We start from the raw sequence: 20,725 nt of genomic DNA, 5'->3' as shown, positions 1-20,725 counted from the left end.
TCGAAATACAGGCCTGGGAAAAAAAACACACCAAATGTTGTCTAGCTGTGCTTAGACCTGTTGGATGCATGTACACATTGGCCGCTCCCAATGAAATCCACAAAGTAATCCATGGGAGTTCATCTATCATTAAAAGGGGGCATCTATAGAGAAAGCCACATACAAGGCTGTCCAATCTTTTCAAAATAGTTTTCTCTAATGGTAGGAAGAGGCCATCCTTGTCACAACTTCCCAATGATTATGGCACAGCAGGAAGGCCATGCGTGGGACAGAAGCAGGAGAGGACATTGTTTCTCCAGCGTCATTGAAAGATTTCTGAAAAAACACTTTTGGATTCAGTCGGTTGTAAATATAAAATTCGCCTCGGCAGCAGATATACTAAAATTGGAATGATACAGAGAAGATATGCATGGCCCCTGCGCAAGGATGACACGAAAATTCGCGAAGTGTTCCCAAAAAAGAAATATATAAGATTATCAGTAAAAAAGTGGATTCGAGGTTTTTTTTACTATAATTTCGGCCTTTTTCGGATTGCCAGTCGCCATACAAATATGTGCGTGAGTTGCTGAGGCCTAAATTCTCTTTTTAAAGGACCCTGTAAATAGAAAACTAGAGCCGGCTAACTGTGCCGATGCGATCTTGCATTCGTGTAAATCAGTTGTTGAACGGTCCCTCGTGTATGTTGCAATCAAAATAAAATGATGTTATGGTGACGTCATTGAAGGAAATTGCTCTGCTGATCAAAAGGTTTGTTGCAAAGTTTGTTTTTCGCACAGGGTGAAATTGAACTACAAAAGACTCATTTGAACACTCAGCAGCCGGCAGTTGTTAGCAGTGGAGTAACTTTGCTGAAAATGTTGGGGGGGACATGACATCTGAAGAAAAGGTGCCCCAGCCAAATGAATGGGGACAAAATGGTGTGCCGTGAAACTTGGGGGGGGACAAACACCCCTGCCCCCCCTAAAATTACGTCCATGGTTGTTAGTGCGTTGCAAACATAGTGGATTCATAGCCTTATGTTACAGGAAGCCAAAATGGGGTGTCTCTGATATAAGATTTTTATTTTCACAGGTCAAAAGTCACATGAAACTCAACAAGTGATACATAACAGCATTACATTCTGTAGAGTTAACGCAGGTGTACAAATGAGCAATCAAGAATTAGCAAGCACAAGTATTCACCAAAGTAGACGAATGATAAAGAAAGAAGAAAAGAAAAGAAAACGAAAGAACAAAAATCAAAAAAATGACTATCTTTCATGAGACAAGTGCACAGTAATGAACAGTGGTTACATAATGGAAACATTAGCCCTATGTATCCAGGAATGATCCCCATATATCTGTAAATGGATCAGTGTCTCCAGACTGCTTATAGATGGCCCTCTCACATGTGCATATGGTTAGCAATCCTTCCACCCAGTCATCAATACAGAAGGAAGCAGCTGACTTCCATGCCTCGGGATCATTTTTTTAGCAACCATACATGCCCGGCGGAGCCAGACTTGCTTACAAAAGGGTACTTCATCCAATAGAGACACATCTCTGAGAACCAAAATTGATGCATTTATTGTAACAGTGCAGCTTAAAACCAGGTCCATCCTTTCACGGACCCCTTCCCAGAAGTCTCTTATTTTCTTGTAATTCCAGAGTAAATTACTCATTGAGCCCCTTGCCTGTCTGCACTTCCAACATTGATAATTCTCCAGAAGATGTCTCTTGAACATAAATTCTGGTGTGCCAAGAGGATTTTAGTTTGAGTCGCTGTTAGACCCCAGTCCATGCTGACCAAAGGAACATTGTTACAGCATCTCTGCCAGCAGCCCAGATCAACTGACTCACCTAGTTCACCAGCCCAGACATTGGCACGCTCGGGACCTCCTCTACGGCTGGATATCAATATTCCATACATTGTGGCAGCCGGATGTAGTGCACGATTGCAAAGCTCCAGCGCTGACCAGGCTGCACTCTGTGACGTTGATTGCACAGGATCAATGTTGGCAGCAATGATTCGCCTCATTTGCCTGTATTTTGCATAGGTGCAGTCACTCAAGGCAAAATCATGGCAGAGACGTGCGAAGGGGATCCGTTTCCTATTCCCACCGTCAATCAAATCTTTGATATATTCTTTTTAAAAAAAATGTTTTTATTAGGCTTTATTGGTTTAATATAGACAATCCTTTAGCCACAATTATTCATAACATTTCATAACATACACTTAATACATTACTCATTTACTTTATTTGATAAATTAATTCATGTTGCGCATAGTGGTCTGTGACTAGCAATGTATGTCCATTACGTGTTAATGGGCTGCATACTATTACATGAGTGTGCACTGGTTGACTGTGTGGCATGCTTTGTGGGCTAGGGGCACGAGGGTATCACGCATGATGGTCCAGATTCCTAGGAGACTCCTCAGTAACTGCGAGGCAGATTGTTCTGCGTGGGGTTCTATGAGCAGTGCTCACTCACTCACTCACTCACTCACTCACCCTTTTAGTAACTTGCTCACCTTTCAACTCAGGGCCTCACTAGGACATCACCATATGCATTCACTCACACATACATATCTTTGCCATTGTCTGATCCAGTCATGAATTTATGACATCATTGTGTGCTTTTGAATGTAACAATTGAAGCAAACTTGCGGCTTACTTTGCCATACTCACTCACACTCTTGTTCGCTCATACCCACTAATTCCTTTGCCACTTGCGCTGGCTGGCTCATCAACCTTCTGCTGAAGTTATTCAATATCACACCTTTAATCTCATAAATGGTTATTTTGTGTTATGCTTCATTTACAGTGTGTCAGACTGCCATCTGTGAGGGTGCAAAAGCCTTTGCTTTTTTTATTTGTAGCCATCCATGATGTTGGTCATTGTTTTTCTGAAAGGGGGGCATGCTAATCGGACCGCCTCCCCCGTGGTTGATAATGCCTGATTGCAAAAACATAGTGCACCCACTTACCGTTGCTGTGATGTCTCCTGACATCCTCCAGCTACTGCCCGCAGTGGCAGCAGGGCACATTCAAAGGTCACAAGTGCATTCCTGGGCACACATTTCCAACAGACGGAGGTGACATTTTAATTATCTGCACGTCTGGTTCTAAACGGCATTTGTGTACCCCAATCACCTGGTGGCAAAGTCAACTCTAAATATAATAAAGCACGTCTAGTCGTGAAATGGTGGCTACTGAGGTTACACAAGTGTACAGCCACACGCAATTTAATCTCATCCTATTGCCAGCTTGTTGGGGTGACCATTTATGACAGGTCTGGGTGTGTATTCTCTGGCTTAGGTGTGACCACCATAACCATCTGGAGCCTGGTCCAGGAAGCTTCTCCTTTGATCACCTGAGTAAAGTTGACACCTTCTTCCAGGGCACAGGAACCCTTCCCGGCAGGTCCCCTGGGAACTGGTGCTTCAAAGACAGTTGCAACATGACAATTGCTCTTGCACTCCTGGGTGCTGATTACTGGAGCACTTATGAAGTAGGCAGACAGAGGAAAGGGTTTGAATTAGAGTAGTCCGACGGAAAGGTTTAGTCCCGAGAGGGGTTCCACCATTGTGGATTCTGCTAGGGATCCCCTTGGATTCTGCTAGAGATTCCTAAACCATCTACCCACTCCCCACCTCCTGCAGACAAAGACTTATGGGCATGACATTGGAAGGCAAAGGACACTTGTTACAGCAGCCTGGATTGCACCCTGAAGTAGGCTTGCTTTGGAGAACTGTGCTGTGGCATTTTGCCTTTACAAGGAGGAGGACCCTCCCCTTAGATGATTTATCTTTGAACTTCAAGACAAGAAGGGTTCACCTGGAATCCTCTTTGCTCTGTTCTGGAAACAGTCTGTTCCATAGAGGTGAAGACAGAAGGCTCAACCATGTCAAGGGCACATTTGAGATAAAACTGCCAAGGACCAAGGCTTCTCTGGTTCCGGTGCTGTGCAAAGAGAATCCTTCGAACTGGAGATGAAGGACAATTGCAGACAATCTTCCTGGAGTGGAAGTGTGAAATATATAGCTTATCTTGTTCTTGGAGACCCTGTACTGGAACTGCCAGCAACCCAGAAACCCAGAAGCAGCTCAGAACCCTGTTTACCTCCTTAAGACAAGTCTCAAACTGGCTCAACAGCACTCGACTCACTTCGAGCCACTGCAGGACCTGCAGTATTGCTTTTGGTGCCCCAAGAACTTCGAACCGCTTGCCTGCTTCTTCAAGCTGTCTTGACCCATTGAGATGCATTGAGATACATCGCCACTGCAACTCGACAACCAGCTCGCTGCTGTGGAACTCGCTGCGTCCAAAGTGCCAACTCGACCCAACAGAGCCGTAGTCTCGACACGACTCGACTGCTGACTCGACCAGTTGGGAGCCTTCAACTTGACCTATCCAGACAACCGATTCAACCTACAGAGAGCCCTGTCTTGAAGCTGTATCAATGGCGAATTACCACTGGAAGAGAGTTACACTGGCTTCAGGGCAGAAAAGCACCATAAAACCTGGCTCGACTCTCTCAAGCCAGCAAGACAGGTAGTAATGGCATTTGCAGTGATCCTATCCCTGTGATATGCCTTAAAGAGCGCAAGTGACTTATAAGACCAGCTCAATGTCTTTTCAAGACACTTCTAAATACTTTTGACATTTGCTGGTCAAATCAATTGGCTGCACTCCAGTCTTTTTTCGCAAAGTCTGCATTCTCTGTTTTTCCTTTAAAGGGGTGGGACTTTATTGTTTTGAATTTGTTGCGTGCATTGTTAGTTTCATCAAAGTTCCTAGTGTTATAGAACGCTGGTTGGACACACTTTTATTTTGGTACCACTGTGCATATGTACCAGGTCATATCCATTCTGAAGATTACAGCCTGTCTTCGGCCCAGGCTACCTTAAAGCGGTGAAGGAGATAACTGTCGGCTCTATCTGTTTCACCCTTAGGATTGGGTCACTGCTGGTCTAGTGGTAGTGTGGTGCTGAGAAGGTGCTTCAGCCACCACTCAGCCTTGTACCGCAGCAGTGCGGTAGTCATTTAGCCACACTTGTGTTATTTTATGTTTTACGTCGTGCTAATAGCAGCTTGCGTGGTTTGGATCTATTTGACCTAAAACACTTGATCTAATCACAATTGATCTAATTTATTTCACCTTTTTTTCAGTCTAAAATGCAGGGGGAGACCCCTCGCAACCCCGTCCCCCGCTTACTCTCAACCTAATCTATACCCTTACCCATCCCCATATATAAATGTAATTAAATTTGACTGAAAAAAAGGTCAAACATATTCGATCAAATGTTTTAGGTCAAAGGTTTTTAGGTCAAGGGTGCTAATACCGGTTGCACTGCATTGCTTGTCATTTTGCTTTTTTTAAGTTGTTATTTTTCCATGTGTTTTATTTCTTGTGGCATGGTCCTTTTCCGGGAGTTTATTTTTAATTTTTTTACATATAACCACTTTGAAAATGTGAGTGTCATCAGCATAGAAGTGACAGGAAAGATTAAAGGAGCTGGTGAGGGCCGAGAGAGTAATGGTGTAAAGGGAGAAGAGGAGGGGACCAACGACAGAACCCTGAGGCATGCCAAAAAGAAGCGGGCGAGAGGAAGACCGGCGACCAGCCCAGGAAACAGAGTAGAACCGATTAGAAAGATGAAAAGCCAAACCACCGCAGAACGGACTCAGAAAACCTGGGAAGAGAGAGGGGAGAAGAATAGAGTCATTCACAGGATCAATAGATGTGCTGTGTTATGTTAGTTGCACGAATATGTTGCATGTTATGTTATGTAATATGTTATGTTAGCACCCGGGCCAGCTGGATCAGCCAATCAGGTTCCTCGGATCGCGGGCTGAAACTGCTTATCTCATCCTGCGCTCCATGAACCCTCCATACCCCGCCCTGCACTGCCATCTTCCCCCCACCCTGCCTTCTATTTTATTTGTACCGTTCCACCCACCCCTCTGCCCACTTACCTCTTTTCTGCGGTGCTGCCCTCTGTACAAACGAGCCATATATAAGTCTGGCTCAGCACTTTGAATTTGATCCTGGAATCCACTGTGGGCCCGGAAGGCCTTGCAGAAGGGCTGACAGTTTTGGTTCTGTGGCCTCTGTTGAAGTCTATGGATGCACTCTGGACTTTTAGTGGTGGTGCAGCTGGTATTCAAGGCAGCCAGAATGCAGAGGATTTGTCAATGATAAGTGCCCTCATCCCCTGAGCCTTATAAGGCTCAGAAGGGCCTTCTCAGCAGAAGAACGCCTCTTAGACCCGGCACAGCCGAGCAATCCACAGACGAGGTCAAGACCAAGTATCAGTTCACCTGCTCCTTTTATTTTGGTTATAAAACAGACATGGATTAGGATTTTACAGGATGGGCTTTTATGATTCACACCTAAGGCAGGTTTAGTGTAAAACCAGTCCCTGGGATATAGAGCGTACCAAGCCTTCTTCCTTGGCCTTCTCTGGATATAACTCGGTTGCCAGTGTACTTTTGGCAATGTTGTATTGCTGTTCTAGGCCGTGCGGTTTCCCTGGCACTGCCACCCATGGCGCCTTGGGTAATCTTGTTGGGGGCTGGGTATCAGTGTTTTTCAGAACCATTAGATCCAGCCGTTATCAGGTTCCCTCTCTTTTTGGTAAAGGGAGACCTCCCTGCCGTGGGGCTTGTGATTGGGTAGGGCTTCTTAGCTGATCTATATTAGCTGTTCTCTTAGACCTCTCCTCCACTGAATTATATTTCCACGTGTGGAGGTTCTGGGGACTGTATATTCTTCTCTTCTCATTACTCTGGTCTCAATTCCTTCTCTCTTCCCCTCCCCCTCTCCCCAGTTTCTCACTTCCTCTTCTCCTCTGGAACTCTTTTCTCTGTCTTCTACCCCTTGGCCGCCTCACATTTCTGCCATGCTCTAGCTCTCCTCCCCTCACTCCCTTTTCCCTTGCCATCTCCTTGGCACACCTCCAGACGCCCTCTTGCCCTCCTTAGGTCCTCTCGCGGCACCTCATCCTCTCATTTTCCTCTACACTATCTGCTCTCCTCCTCTTCCCTCTCTCGCTCCTCCCCTCCACCTTCCTTCTGCTCCCTCTCCCCCTCTGTCCCTACTCGCCTTCACCGCCTTGCCAGATTCTAATCTGCTAATCTATCTCTGCATTGCCAACCTCATTCTCACTATTCGTCTTTGATGCCTTTCCCTTCTGCTGTGTGATCAGTGAGAGTGGGCCTGTGATTGGGTGGGGCCTGTGCGAATGACTGAATCCTCAGTTGCTCTTTATTTGGCTATGAAACCGCCCCATGGCTCGGCTTGCCGAGATTAGAAAATATTCGTCCGCCATCTTGGAATCAGTCAGCCAGTTTAGCATGTTTCTGCAACTTTGCATGCGTGATGCCACCTCTTGTATCCTGCATTTCTATAAGGCATTGTTCTTAATTAACGCACTCATCCATGAGACCCTGCGAGTGGGAACGAGTGGAGCCCATGATTCTTCTCACAAGCTGCATTTTCAAACTTCTGTTTCTTTGATAGCCCCCTTTTCTGTTTTTACTACGTGGCTTGCAGACACCTGCCTCTAACTTAGACCTGCTCACCTTGAAGCTGATCTATCTCATCCCTTCTTCTAGGAGTCAGCGGATATCCTAGATGGCTGCAGTTTCTTCCTATGGCCACTGGGACCTTGGCAGGGGTGATAAAGTAAGCGGTCCCCCTTGTATACACTCCTCTCTTGTCTAAGGGCAACCGACTAGCTAGAACCACTGCTGAACTCACCAGTCGACAGATCCCGAAACGTTGGCGACTGTGTTGAAAGCTGCGTCAATGTAGGGTGGTGGAGATTGAGCATGGATTGAGGGGTGTTGAAAGCTGTGTCAATGTCAGGTGGTGGAGGTTGCGCATGGATCGAGGGGTGTTGAAAGCTGCGTCAATGTTGGGTGGTGAAGGATGACCATGGATAGAGGTCCTTCGCTTGGATCGAGGGGTGTTGAAAGCTGCGTCAATGTCGGGTGGTGGAGGTTGAGCATGGATCGAGGGGTGTTGAAAGTTGCATCAGTGACGGGTGGTGGAGGTTGAGCATGGATCAAGGGTTGTTGAAAGCTGCGTCTATGTCGGGTGGTGGAGGTTGAGCATGGATCGAGGGGTGTTGAAAGCTGTGTCAATGTCGGGTGGTGGAGGTTGAGCATGGATGGAGGGGTGTTGAAAGTTGCGTCAATGTCGAGTGGTGGAGGATGAGCATGGATCAAGGGGTGTTGAAAGCTGCGTCAATGTCGGGTGGTGGAGGTTGAGCATGGATCGAGGGGTGTTGAAAGCTGTGTCAATGTCGGGTGGTGGAGGTTGAGCATGGATGGAGGGGTGTTGAAAGTTGCATCAATGTTGGGTGGTGGAGGTTGAGCATGGATCGAGGGCTGTTGAAAGCTGCGTCAATGTTGGGTGGTGGAGGTTGAGCATGGATCAAGGGGTTTTGAAAGCTGTGTCAATGTCGGGTGGTGGAGGTTGAGCATGGTTCGAGGGGTGTTGAAAGCTGCGTCAATGTTGGGTGGTGGAGATTGAGCATGGTTCGAGGGGTGTTGAAAGCTGCGTCAATGTTGGGTGGTGGAGGTTGAGCATGGTTCGAGGGGTGTTGAAAGCTGCGTCAATGTCGGGTGGTGGAGGTTGACCATGGATCAAGGGGTGTTGAAAGCTGCGTCAATGTCGGGTGGTGGAGGTTGAGGATGGATCAAGGGGTGTTGAAAGCTGCGTCAATGTCGGGTGGTGGAGGTTGAGCATGGATCAAGGGGTTTTGAAAGCTGTGTCAATGTCGGGTGGTGGAGGTTGAGCATGGTTCGAGGGGTGTTGAAAGCTGCATCAATGTCGGGTGGTGGAGGTTGACCATGGATCGAGGCCCTACGTTGGAGAACATCATGGTGACATTCCATGACCGGGACCGGGACCTGAACCTGATTGCCAGGCATCCATCATGAAGTGTCACTGGATGGAATTTTAAGCTGGAAGCAGCCTGCTACCCCCCACACCCCCACACCCCTGATTGCTCAGAGACACAGGTGAGGCCATCTGTTGGGTGGTGCACAGCCAGAATGGCTTGGGCCAGTGAGATGTGTTTAGGATGAAAGGTTAAATGAATGAGTGCAATACCTTATTAACAATCTAAGACTGATCGCAAGGCTTCTCCTGGTCCATGGGAGTGGGTGCACGGAGGATTGGTGAGTTCCTGAGCTTTGGAGGTTGCTTCTCGAGGTTGAGTGGCCGGATCTTGTGCAGGTGCTTTGTGGAGAGCTTACCACGACCGTTGCCCTGCGTCTCTTCAGGATGCACCACGGTCACACGTGCAAAGGAGGTGAGCATGGGGGTGTACCGCTGTGAGTGTGCACCCGACCATGATGCGTTCAGGAGGCCGGGATTGTCCTAGTGACCCTGGAGTTGGGTTCCCTTAAGGCTCTTGAATGTCGAGGAGGGGGGCAGAGATGGGCCAGGAGCTGCTCCCCTAGACAGGCCCTACAATGCTTGTGACTCTCATCCAGGGAGATAGTAGCAGCCCAGGACATCAGCCGTCAGTCTCTCCAGGAGGCGGCGAGCCCACTCGTGGGACTACGGGGACGGCATGGGATGCCCCCAGTCTTGGACTGGCCTGTAGGACAATAGGGCAATGCCCGAACCAAAAACTGGCCTATTGGGAAATAGGGCAATGCCCAAACTAAGAACCCAAAATTCTAGTGTGGGCTAGTATTTCTGGTCAAAGTGGGCCACTTTTTTGGCAAACGTGGGCCAGTATGATGAGTTACTTCACAATACGGCTAGTAGTTTTGACCATTGTTGCTGAATGCACAACACCTCTCCCACGGGTACTATTCAAACACTCTGTCACAAAAGGAATGAATTGCCATTTGCAACGTTGGGCCACTTTTGTATTGGTGCCCGAGACAATTGTATGCCCTAGTCCGACCTTGGATGCCCCCATGCTTTCATTAAGTATTTGCTGCTTCTTGGGGGCTAGGCTCGTAGCCGATGGTCTAGAGCGGGTCTTGATATAAAGGGGGGTAGGAGGGAAGTCCATGTGTTGGAAGGTTAGCCAGTTGGGTGCCGAGGCCACAAGAGGTTGTGACAAGGTTGGTGTACATGAGTTGAAATGAGGGCTGAATACTTTCGGTCTCTTGTGCTATATAAGTTAATTTAACATAACATTACATGGGTGTGCTGATGACGCTCAAAGTCACCTCACCCTTCCACCATCTACTTTCTCAATCACGTTTTTCCAGCACACATTCCCTTCCTCACTCCCTCCCCCTTTTTCTCTCCCACAGACAACTTCTGAAGGCCCTTCCCCTGTTATTTTCTGTTCCTCGGTCTCTCTCCTCAGTCGTTCCTTTCCTCTTTCCATCTGGGTCACCGACTGTGCTCCTGTCATTCTCACTTTCTCTGTCTGTCCCCTTGTGTTTTCTCCCTTCACTGTCTCTTTTTTTCTCTCCCCCTGTCTTTTCTCCCTCTCCCTCTCACGCCACTTTTTCTCTCCATCCGTACGGGGAGGCCTGGACCAGACCCCCGCATCTCTGAACCAGACCTTCCCGCCCCGCCGCGGCTCATGCAGGGAGGAGTCTGGGTCAGACACCTGCCGTCGGCAGCGCTTTAGGCCACGGTTTCCACGAGACGCTAGGCTGCTCGCGAACAAGACCGCAGTCAGCAGGAGTCACTGCTTCCTTTGTTTCTCAGAAAATGAATAGAAAGCTGTCGGAAAAAAATAATGATTTTCCTGTAAATACTGATTAAAGTTAGCAGTCTGTTACTTCTGAGAAAGAAAGCGCTGTTCAGCATCACTGCAGTGCAAGGCGCTGTGCCAGCTTTGCTCCTCAACTGTGATGCACCGAGCAGGCCTAGGCCCAGGCACAAATCAGAATTTAAAATGGCATTTTTGTAAAATAAATGTATGAAGCGTTAATACTAACATTATGAATTTTGGCGTATTACTCTATTTCCATGAATGCAGGTGAGAAATACAATTACCGCCTAATTTAGAGTTGGGGTTATTTCTCGTTTTTGGCCCCATTAGACTCCAGTGGGGACTAGCGGTAATAGGACCTAACAGGATTGCCCCCATCACCGCCATAGGTAAAGCCCGTTTAACTGGGTTTGAGTTGCTAAACTCTATACCCTGTGGACCCAAGAGGTTAGTGACTGTCCCTCACTTTGTACTTCCTCAGAGACCAGCCCCCTTCCTGCAATCTCCCCAGAGACCACTGAAACATTGTGTAAGTGTTTGGCAATAAAAGGCAGTGGTTTGTATTGCACGTCACGTAATAATACACAATCATCATAATAATACATAATGTACACTTTTGGGCACGAGGTCCAGGGTTGTGCCCCCTGGCCTGTGCCGCCGTCCTCATCCCACGACGACGTGGGCTCCGCTCATTGCCCTGTATCTCACTTCTTCTCTCTTTTCCCTTTTTCTTTGGTGGGTGCGTTTTGGGAAATAAGAAAAGTGTTCTATTTGTGCTCGGGCTCCGTGCCGTGCCGAGTACCCAACGAAATGTGCTTCTCTGCTGCTCGGTCAGCTCCTTATATTATCAGCAAATTGCCCTAGGCTATGCCTGTTTGTGGGGGCCTCCGCCATGCCTCCCGCCAGCTGGCGCCGATGGCAGTTAGCACCTAGTGGTGCTCATTGTTGCCTACCTGTGTCCTTCCTGCCTCCCTGATCTCCGGTGATTGCCTACCATTGTGCTGTGGCACCCTGCTGGGACCCTGCTCCTGGCTCCATGGGGCTGTGTGGGAGTGAGGGAGAGGTGTTGGGCTTCCCTTGTGTTCCTGGCTGCTGGCCTTGCAGCCCCTATTTCTGCCCCCACTACCCTAATGTCCTCCTTGGCCCCCAGGTTACAGGCCCGCGCTTTTCAGCTGCAGGGTGACCCCTCTGCAGCGCTGTCTAAATCCGATGGCGCTGCAAAAATGGGCTGTATTCAGAAATAGTGCCCACTTTACCACCATCCTAGCACTTCACCCATCATGGTCCCATCCCATTTTTAAGAGCGGTACTGCCTACATGCTCTTAAAAATGCCTGTAAGTCCACCCATGTATTGTCCCCGGTGACTTTTCCATTTACTCCCCACCACCACCTGGTCAGAATCTCCCTCAAACTCACCCCACTGTAAGAATCTCACTGCTTCCCGTCACATTTGAATTCTTATCTGTTATCAGAGAGCATTATTCCCCACTGTCTACAAATAAACAAACAAACAAACAAATAAATAATGAAATACAAACATAAATAAATAAATAAATAAATAAATAAATAAATAAATAAATAGGGCCTTGGTCTCTTTGTAGCAGATCTCAATGTTGCCACACAAGGGTGCTGAGGTGCTGGAAGATTAAGCAATTTGTCCAGGATCACACCTTGTAGCTATTTGGTGATGCCAAGATTAGGACACAGGTCTCCTGAATTAACAGTCAGCGACACAACCATTTGATCATGTGGGGTGGCATCGGGTTGCTGAATGAAGAAATCACCCTAAGGAGGGGCACTCGGGATGAAAGCGGATACTAAGCACATGGCTTGGGTGCAGAGATATCAGGATCTAGTTGTCTGTGTACCAAGAATGAGGCCCTGCCCCATGTGCTCTTCTTCTAAAAGTGGGGAACCAGTAACAGGTGTTTTCGACTGACGGAGTGGTTTGGTAGGCAGTGGGCCAGTTCAACAATGAGGTTAGTATATGGTATTTATTAATGCCTGATTGACCCGTCACACGTGAAGGTGATGCTTTAGCGCTTTTCAGCTGGAAGACTGTATGGAGCTAGAAGGTTGTTATGAGTTATAAGATCACCATCACTTCACCAGAACATGGGAGGGGCTCCGGTAAAGAGTATTTCCTTTAGGATGCTTGGACCAGACCACAACAGCAGCTTCATCTACCAATCAGGGGAGGCCTTGCAGGAGAAGACCCTATGTAGGACACTTGCACTCATGGCCAAGTAGACTGAGGATAAGACCAGGTCAAAACCTAAGCAACGGGTCTCATCATACCTGGTTCAGCGGGCCAGGGTTGGGCATTAATCGATGTGACAGCGGCTTCATTTACCAAACAGGTGAGGCCTTGCAGGAGAAGACCCTATGAAGGACACTTGCACTCATGACCAAGTAGACTGAGGATAAGACCAGGTCAAAACCTAAGCAACAGGTCCTAAGGACACCGACTTCTGTGGGCCAGGGGTTGGACATTACTAGATATGACCGGTTCCAAAACTCCTCTTTGCTTAAGTCCAGGCCATTTGCAGTTTACACATTGTCGTTTGCCTTGAAAATGAGAAATTTGATGGCATGCAGAGCTTGTGGTGTGGCGTCATGAGTTGTGTTTAGGCGAAGCACACCTATAAAAGAACGACACAAGCAAGAACAATGAGTCGGCCACATCCAGCACTAAGATGGGGTCCCGTGTGGCTGAATACCGAGGTAAGGGGGTTACCACTCTGAGCCCTTTTAGCAGTCTACCCACTAAGGGGGGTACCCCGTCGGACACACCTTCCACTATCTCCTCCCCTGCAGAGATCGCTCACCAATAGGTGTTAACTGTCTGATAAGCATTACCCGAGTCTGCTAGAGAGGACAAAAGGTTCAGTACCACCCCTACAGGGGCTCACGCAAGATTTGTACCCTTCTCCAAACACCAGCTGCCCTAGTCTGCCCACGCCGACCTATAACTCTAGCGGTAGCTGGGGCCCAACCATCCTGGGTGAGCTGCTAAATTTTCCTGAAATCGATCGAACCTCTCTGCCGTTGTCCACCAGCCAAAGGGATTTCCCTGACTGACCTCTCAAGAGGTAAATGCTCTGAGGAAGTTGTCTTGGAAAAGCCATAGAAATTTACAGAAGACCTGGAAACCAAGCTTGCATTTTGCTGAGAGGGGCTACTCGCATCAAGGGAGAAAAAGCATTTACCTTGCCGGGACCGGGTCGGTAAGAGCGTAACCAAAGCCAACGCTAGAGGTACCGGCTTCCAGCTTAAGAACAGTGGGAAGCGAGTGTTCCTACATGAAGCCAAGTGCTCTATTTGCAATGGTCCCCTAAGGACATTCAGAAGGTTTCTGCATTCCGCTTCGTGTTGCAGGTAACTGATAGATCATGGGACTTCCATTCTGCCATGCCGCTGGACCAGCCGCTTACACTCTGCCGTTGCTGATATTCTTCTCTTGGGCATCAACGCCAGAAGTCTTTCGTGAGCTCTGCCAAGAGTTTCGATCTGGTTTCCCGCAGGTGGTTTATGGAGCACACCGCTGACCTGTTGTTTATCTTCAACAAAATGCAGCAGCCCACCTTGTATTTTGCTAGGGACATTATCGCGAAGGGGACTGCTAACAGCTCTAGACAGTTGATGCGCAGTTGCAGTTCTCCCTACGACCTTTTTCGTCCGGTGGCGATGACGGCACACCATGCTCATCGGCCGGATCTGCACGGATTCAATTCTATCACCATGTCCGGCACAGATCCGGAAAGGGCTCTCCCTTTCAACACTTCCATGTGCTGGCGCCACTACTGTAATTCCACTCGTGCTTCGTGCATAAGTTCGACGCTTTAAGTCTCTGAAGCGTGCGATAGTGCAGAGGTCAGGGAAAAATGGCTTGAATGGATGATGTTAGAAGATTTATCACTTGCCCAAGTTCATTGCGTGAAGAAACTTCCAAAGCTGGGTAAGAATCTCCCTCTTTTTATTGCAGATCTTGCTTGTTATTATTATTATTATTATTATTATTATTATTATTATTATTATTATTATTAGGTTATTTATTGAGTGTGTACCTAGCTTCAGGAAGCAACAGAGTGCTTTACAATCACGTGGAAGAACACAGTGAGGGTAGCACAGAAAAAGGAGCAGGGTGCAAACAGGGGAGGGTGGGCAATTGGCAGCATGGGGGGAAGACAGTGGGGAGCAGATCACCAAGTGCCAGGTAGGGTGGAGAGTGCAGGGTGTGTGGACCTAGGTGTTAAGGAGGAGCCATTCCCTGAACAGGAGGGTCCTGAAATCCTTCCTGAACTGTAGAAGTGATGGGGCAAGTCTGATGTTGACGGGGAGGAAGTTCCGGAGTCTTGGAGAGTAGATAGAAAAGGCCTGTCTTCTGCACGGGTGGCGTTCAAGTCTGTATTTATGGCAAAGCCCAAGAACTGCATCTCCCTTGCTTCAGATAACTCTGACTTCTCACATTTCACAAGAGCCTAAGTTCTTGGAAGAGAGACACGGTTGTATGAATTTGCTGGGGCAGAGTCTCCCAGTCCTGAGACATGAACATCATGATATGATATGGTACGTTATTTATAATGCGCTTAATACCCAGAGCTTTCATAGCGCGGACCCGGGGTCGAACCTGTGTTTCTCCATGTCATCTTGCTTACAAGGCGAACACGTTGCCCCTGAGCTATCCTCCCGAGACATGTCACCCAGGTACACAATCATCCCTAATGCTGTCTCCCTTAGGGCTGCTACCATTGGTTTCATGAGGTTTGTGAAACACCAGGCACCTATAGAAAGCGCAAATGGCAGGCTTGCAAATTCCCCAAACTGACCTTCCCATTGGAATTGAGAATTGAGAGCCCACTCCTTGAACTCCCGTAAATTGATTTCCGGCCTGACCTTTTCTTTACTGCAAAAACTGAACAGGATGCTTATGAAATGTCTGGAGTAGTGGAGAGCTAACATTCTCGCTCCCTTGAAGGGCTAAGGTAGCAATCTATGTTGTCACGATTATCTTCTCTGCTGAAACAGTGTGAGGGTGATCCCTCATTTTCTGGGGGCTGTCAAGCCGTTCCATTCATAACCCCTGGCAGTCTCTCCCACCCAGTCATCACTTGATAGCAGATCCAAATTGTCCGCAAACAAATGTGTTTAGCCACCTACTAGTGGCTCAGCACTCCATGCTCTGCTTGTGTTCCATATTCCATAGAAGGAGGTCTGGTGTCAGTATGGTTGAGCTGCACGTCCCACCTGAGACTGTCCGCCCAGGCGTTATTGACCGCAGAGCTGCCTCTATTTCTGCAAGCCAACGGTAATCCTCGGACATAGATGTCTAACCTTTTTCCGGGCTGTGATGGTGCAAAATAATTTCCAAATAACAGCCCTTGCACGTATGGTACTGCCCCAGAGGATGCAAGATCGCCCACCATGGAGTTGTTGTGCAGGAGTATTCCTTTGAGTCACTCCATTGACAGGGTTGTGTTTGCGTTACCTAAGAGGCAAACAGCTCTCTGTGCCCAATCTGCCAGCAGAGTAGGAGCAACAGTTTCACTAGTATCCTCTTTCGGTGAGGTCCAAAATGTTGCCAAGCGGGCCCGTCAGGTCTAACAGTTTATCCTTGCAGGGTTTTAGCACTGCCATTGGTGGCAGTACCTGATTGTTTCGCATATGGCTGGACCTTTTTTTCAATAGCGCAGACGGGCTAAACAACGGTGGTGTAGAAGGTTGCCCAGAGCAAAGCCAGTGGTTCAGATGCATTCAAAACCTTCCACCCATCACTTTTGTGATTATAGTTTGTCTCCCTATGTGAGAGAGGGTATGCCCAGACGTGGGTCCCTTGCTCTCTGCGCCATAGGGAACCAAGCTGCAGCTCACTGAGGAGGCCCAACAAGGCCGAAACATGTCTGGGGTTGCTTGTGTTTCCGTGCAGAGGGGACCTGGCCTAGCAGTTCGGACTTGGCTGCTACCATTGGTGGCAGTAGCTGACTGATTTGCATATGGCTGGATTCCTTTTGCAATGGCACAGACGGCAAGCAACGGTGGTGTGAAAGGTTGCCCAGAGCAATGCCAGTGGTTCAGATTCATTAAAAACCTTCCACCTATCACATTTTGTGGTTTCCTTTTCTTCTGCCATATTGCCTCCTTTGTTGCTCTTGATATGACGGGCTCGATTCCAGCCGCTGTTCTTCTCGTACTTGTATCACGTCTTATTTAATGTATCCCACTATTTCTGCCTATGACAAACCTATTTCCATGACCGCATGGCTTGCCCGGTCTTTCTGCAACAAAACTCACTCCATTCTTGATCTTTCCTTCTGGAGGAATTTACAGTTTGTAAATTCAACGGAAACCTGTCTGTCACCTTTGAACACGTCATCTGTGAGCGCTCTTCCATCTGACATTTCCAACTCTCCTCCCTCCACTGGCTGCAGTGTTAGCATTCTTCATGTTCTCTCTCGTCTCCCCTTTCTGAGTCGCCCACCTTTTCTTTTAATCACTCATCATCCGGGACCTCTATTCATTTTCTGCGAAGATCTCAATATAGTTATTTCTCATTGACTTCCCTTTTAGGACATGTTAATCTCCTCATTTGATCCGTCCATAGTTCTGTTCTATTTCTTTCTATTCTCAACTCCTATCATTTTCACTTAATGTTAGTTGTTCGTCCTCAGAGCGACGGCTCTTCTCTTGATCTGATAGTCTCTTACACAGTTACGTCTTTTTCCTCTGCTTCTGTGACCTCTTTGTTCTCCTCTGATCAATTACTACTTGCTTTTAATTTGACTCTTCCTACCCCAACTTATCACTCTCTGTCGACTTCTCGATTTGTCATCTTCGTACTATTGATTCCTTCTGCTTTGTCTCTACTTACCTCCTCACTCCCGTCACCTGTCGAGTTATCATTCTTCTCTGCTCGCATGGCATCATCATCGCTGGCTACTGGTCTTCGTGACTCTCTTGACCATCTTGTTCTTGGTAAATCCCTTTCTCCTTCCAATAGGCCATCTTAACCGTGCCTTACTCCTGTATTCCATTCTCTTCTCTGCTCCCTTCATCAAGCAGCGATGTTGGAACTCATCGTTCCATCTTGCTTCCTTGACTTCTGTTCATTCTTATGGTTGTTCACTTTTTTCAGTGACAGCGTTATGCTACGCAAATCATATTACTACCATATCTCCCAATCGGCCGTGCTTGCTTTAAGTGACCAGTTCACTTTGTTCTCCTACTTCGATTGGTCCCTCTATTTTTTTGTTCTCCCTCTGCGGCGGGATCCGCATCTTGCTTTACTACTAAAGTGACAGGTCTTCTTCCCTCGTGCCTAGCTAGCAATGTGACTAATCTGGCCTTTGCTCAATCTCGGTGTCTGATTCCATGCCTTTTTATTCTTCTCTCACTGACTCGGATGATGCCCGATGCTCGCCACTTTGTCAGGTACTGCCTTTCTGTCCGTCCTTCCTCTTTTTCATGGGCCTGTCCAACCTCCTCCATGTCCCTCTTGCAATATGGAGTTCCTCAAGGATCCATTCTACACATCTCTTTGCTATCATCTCTTCTTTTGATCTGTCCTATCGTTTCTACATTGGCGATCCACAGATCTTTGTTTCTTGTTCATCTTTCTCCGACTCTTGTCATTCCACTCTCGCCGCTTGTCTCTTGATCAACCCGCCATGGAAGTCTGTAAACGTTATCCATTTGACTTCCCCCCAATATCGAAGTTGTCTCCTTTCCATCATCCCTGATCACTTCATCTGTTACATCTTCATTTATTTCCTTTCCTCCTCCTGAACTTCCTCTCTCGAACTCTGGTTAAAACCTAGGTGTTTTATTGACCTTTTCTCGTTCCTACTCCTCTCATATCATTTATATTCTGCGTTCCTGTCGCTTTCACTTGTGAGTCATCCATAGGGCTCCGCCGCTTGTCTCCTTTCACGCAACTAAGCTTTGTGTTCCTTCAATGATATTCTCTCTCCTGGATTATTGTTCTGCTCGTCTTCTTGGCCTTCCAGCTTATCAACCTGCCCCTCTCTACTCTATCAGCAAATCTTCGATTTGTCTCATCTGTCATCACTCTCAATTGTGGTTGCTTCTCTCTCTTTCCATTGGTTGTCTTCTGAAGCTTGTTTACAGTTTCATGTGTTATGTATTGCTTTCAAGTGTCTTCAAGTCCTCACTCCATCATGTCTTTCTTCTGTAATTTCTTGGTACCGTCCCTCTCCTGTTCTTCAATCTTAATCACAGTTCTGTTTCACTGTTCCCTGTCCTCTGTGTGCTCAAATCTGTTTCCGCTCTTTTTCCTCCAACCTTCAAAACACTGGAATTTTCTCCCCCTATCCATTAGGGCCTCTAATTCTTTTTCCTTTTTACCGCTGTCTGTTAAAGAATCACTTGTTTTCCTCTTCCCTTTGCTGAAGCAATGTGAATTCCTATGGATTAATTTGGAATTGTACGGCTTTGTCGAAATATGCTTTACAAGGAAAATAAATCCCAAGACTAATGCAAGCATTCATAAGATAAGCCACCGCCCTTTGTGAAGCAGTGCACTTGGCAGACTTTGGGTGCATCAAGCCCTCAGTCTCAACATGCCAACATTATCATTGCCAGCCCTGGGAGGGGCGCCCTTATCCTCCTCTTCCCGGTCTCCTTCGCAGAACATCATCCTCTCCCACAGAGGGTTCTCTACTCTCCAGCTCTTCTGTACTTTCCAAATGCTGCTCTCTGTTGTCTATCTCTCATCCTATGAGCCAGAGGGTCTGGAGGTGGGTTGGTCTTGGTTATCTTGCAGAAATCCCTTCTTGAGACTAGAGAAGGTGTCTGTCACCCTATAGCTCTGTAGAGCGGGTTGCTAGAAATAGCCTAGGGTAGGGGCGTTGAAGAAGACTTTGCCTTCTTGGGGCCTGAGTTACTTCTCCCTGATCTGAAGCACAGGAGGTTAGCTGAGAATTTGGAATGAGGTCACGCTGTCTCTTTTTTGCTAGATGTCCCTCCAGGTTTATGGTCTTTGCATTGAATATTTGTTTTCCTTCGAGGGTCCTTTCCATCGAAGATTTTGCATCAAAAAAATGTGCATTGAATGAAAAAATATTTTTAATGAGGGCCCCAACCCCCCGTTTTTTACCTTTTAAACCCCCGACCCCAAAACAATAACCCTTTACCCTTCAAAAACATGCATTTGATGCATATTATTTCGATGCAAATCCCTTGATGGAAAGTAATTCGATGAAAAGCCCATCGATGGATTCACCAGATACCGTCCCTCCATAGCTTGCCGCTTTTCATGCACTGGGTCCAAAAGCTCAGCAACAGCGGATTGTTTGTGTGCGTGGACCCTCATTGCTGTGGAACCTGCTCTAACAGCCTGCACAAGGTGGTGTTACCCTATTTTTCATCAGTCAGATTTGAAGAGTCTTGCAACAAAGGAAATAAGACCCAAGTTAACAGTCATGGGTCCTGGAACTGGGCGGGGTATCAGCTGACCTCTAATTCCCACCCCAGTCACCACTTCATCAGAGCAACCGAGAGTGTGGGAATTGAGCAGGTTTTAGAGTTGCGTGCTATGCTCCATTATCAACCACACATGAAACATGTTCCCTAGGAGCAGAGCACTGTACATATGTAGCCGAAGGATCACGCGGAATCTTTAGTGCAATAACATTTCAGGCTCTCCATGTGTCCTGTTGTGTGTTCAACAAAGCAGGCGGTGGAGCTGATGTAAAAGCTTGCCAAAAAAGCAGGAGTTTGGCTGAGTGGGCCTAGGAGGACCTTCAGACTCCCAGTGGCCAAACTCCTTAAAATGATTGCTCTTGTCATTGTATACACTTGGCATCTCTCTACCTTGAGCTCCCCCAGGTTCTATGTTCTCCATTCCTTCCTATTACCTGGGGATTTTTCCTACTCAGTGACCGGCTTCCTTGTGGAGGCTGGATCTGCGGCACCATTGATCTAGTTCCGGGAGTCATTCTCTCTCTTTCTCTCTTACTCTCTTTCTCAAGGAAGTGCTTCACATCTAACAATACCCACATCAAGTTCTTGCTTTCCCAACCAATT

The 20,725-nt window shown here is 47.4% G+C and overlaps 1 protein-coding gene and 1 non-coding gene across 3 annotated transcripts in view; both read left to right on the top strand.

Annotated features, from left to right (window-relative positions):
- Positions 1–20,725, top strand: part of CHN2 (chimerin 2) — a 938,196-nt gene that overhangs the window by 786,556 nt on the left and 130,915 nt on the right. The gene's annotated exons all lie outside the window — the stretch shown is intronic.
- On the top strand, positions 359–461 carry LOC138570488 (U6 spliceosomal RNA). The gene has a single exon (XR_011303535.1). It is a non-coding gene; the product is annotated as a U6 spliceosomal RNA (small nuclear RNA).

This window comes from Ambystoma mexicanum, chromosome 2q (assembly GCF_040938575.1).
Source record: "Ambystoma mexicanum isolate Mex_15411 chromosome 2q, UKY_AmexF1_1, whole genome shotgun sequence".
NCBI lineage: Eukaryota > Metazoa > Chordata > Amphibia > Caudata > Ambystomatidae > Ambystoma > Ambystoma mexicanum.
This window is presented reverse-complemented; position numbering and strand designations above follow the sequence as displayed.